At 43.2% G+C, this 2,148-nt stretch overlaps 1 non-coding gene across 1 annotated transcript; it reads right to left on the bottom strand.

Annotated features, from left to right (window-relative positions):
• Positions 1-681: 681 nt before the first annotated feature.
• LOC136140737 (small nucleolar RNA SNORD22) lies at positions 682-808 on the bottom strand. The gene has a single exon (XR_010657656.1). It is a non-coding gene; the product is annotated as a small nucleolar RNA SNORD22 (small nucleolar RNA).
• Between the last annotated feature and the right edge of the window lie 1,340 nt (positions 809-2,148).

Here is a 2,148-nt window from a genome sequence, read left to right as displayed (position 1 = left end):
ATGGCAATATTTCATTCTTTTTATGGCTGAGTAATATTCCATTGTGTGTATATATATATATATATATATATATATATCTCACATATTCTTTATCCATTCATCTGGTTTTTTGTTTGTTTTAAGGTTAAAAAAACCAAAACTTTTATTTAGAAAGGCTGAAATGATTGTATGCTAATTTGCACAGGTAGGTTGTATAAGAAAGTTCCTTTTTTTTTTTTCGGCTGCGCCTCACGGCTTGTGGGCTCCTAGTTCCCTGACCAGGGATTGAACCCAGGCCTCAGCTGTGAAAGCACAGAGTCCTAACCACTGGACCACCAGGGAATTCCCAAGAATATTCCATTTTTGATGTCTTCCAAGAATTGGGTTCCATTATGTGTGCTTTGTTCTTTCTTCAGACCTCTTAACTTCAGACTGGAGTTGAGCAGAAATATGGCTTACTCCTTTCCCCTCAAATCATTCTCAGGCTCCAGACAAGGGGCTGGACCTTTGGGTGAACAAGCAGGTAAGTGGCAATGGTACCTTTTAACTCGGGAGGCTTTCCAGGAGTGATACAGGAACAAGGAACAAGCTGCTCGAGAATGAGAACATCATGTAATTAGCAAAGTATCTAAAATAGCCAAAACTATTCTCGCTATGAATAGCCAAGAAAAGCTAAGCGAATGCTATCCACAGACATTTGCTGTATCTTAGACAGTTCCTTATGGAACAAGTTCTCATCCTGTCTCCCAGTTAGCTCCAGTGGGCTCACCATTACAGGCTCTGGGGCTAGAACAGGGGTAAGACAGGATGCTTGCTTTCCTCATTGGCAACCATTCATCTGTTGGTGGATACTTAGGTTGCTTCCATGTCTTGGCTAACAAACAACCCAATTTTTTAAATGATTAAAAGAATTGAACACCAAAGAAGAGATACATACAGATGGTGAATAAGCACAAGAAAGATGCTCCACATCACAGAAGTCTCAGCTCAGCATCCTTACCCACCATGAATACACCTAGCACCAGCTTTTATCCCAATCTGTCTTTCTAAAGTCTTCTCTTGCTCTAGGCTCCATTTGCTAGGCAAATGTAAAATAAAACCAGAATGAGACACCACCGCATAACTATTTCCATGTCTAAAATGATGGCATGTAAAATCAAAGACTCACTATACCAGTGTTGGCGAGGACAGGGAAAAACTGGAACCCATGTGCTCTGCTGGTGGGAATGTAAAATGGTACAATCACTTCAGAAAATAGTTTGACAGTATCTTAAAAAGTTAAATATAAATTTACCATATGGGGCTTCCCTGGTGGCGCAGTGGTTGAGAGTCCGCCTGCCGATGCAGGGGACGCGGGTTCGTGCCCCGGTCCGGGAAGATCCCACATGCCGCGGAGCGGCTGGGCCCGTGAGCCATGGCCGCTGAGCCTGCGCATCCAGAGCCTGTGCTCCGCAGTGGGAGAGGCCACAACAGTGAGAGGCCCGTGTACCGCAAAAAAAAAAAAAAAAAAATTTACCATATGACCCAGAAATTCCAATGCTAGGTATCTACCCAAGAGAAATGAAAACATGTCCATGCAAAGACTTGTACAAGAATGTTCCTGGCAGCATTATTCTTTATAGCCACAAAAAAGGGGAAATAATCCAAATGTCCATCAACCCATAAATGGACAAACTAAATGTGGTATCCATACAATAGGAAATGGCAATAAAAAGAAATGAAGTACTGACACATGCTACACCATGGACGAACCTCATCAATGTTATGTTAAGTGAAAGAAGCCATACAAAAAAGACCACATATTGATGACTCCAATTATATGAAATGTCCAGAAAAGGCAAATCTATGGAGACAGAAAATAAGATTAGTGGTTCCATGTGTCTGAGTGGGAACAGAGACTTACTGCAAATGGGCAGGAGGGATCATTGTGAGGTAATGAAAATATCCTAAAATTGGATTGTGGTGATGAGGGCTGCAGAACTTTGTAAATTTGCTGAAATGATTGAATTGTACATTTAAAAAGAGTGAATTTAGGGGCTTCCCTGGTGGCGCAGTTGTTGAGAGTCCGCCTGCCAATGCAGGGGACACGGGTTCGTGCCCCGGTCCGGGAAGATCTCACATGCCGCGGAGCGGCTGGGCCCGTGAGCCACGGCCGCTGAGCCTGTGCGT

This window comes from Phocoena phocoena, chromosome 1 (assembly GCF_963924675.1).
Source record: "Phocoena phocoena chromosome 1, mPhoPho1.1, whole genome shotgun sequence".
NCBI classification, from domain to species: Eukaryota; Metazoa; Chordata; class Mammalia; order Artiodactyla; family Phocoenidae; genus Phocoena; species Phocoena phocoena.
The sequence above is the reverse complement of the archived record's forward strand: the minus strand, read 5'-3'. Positions and strand labels throughout refer to the sequence as shown.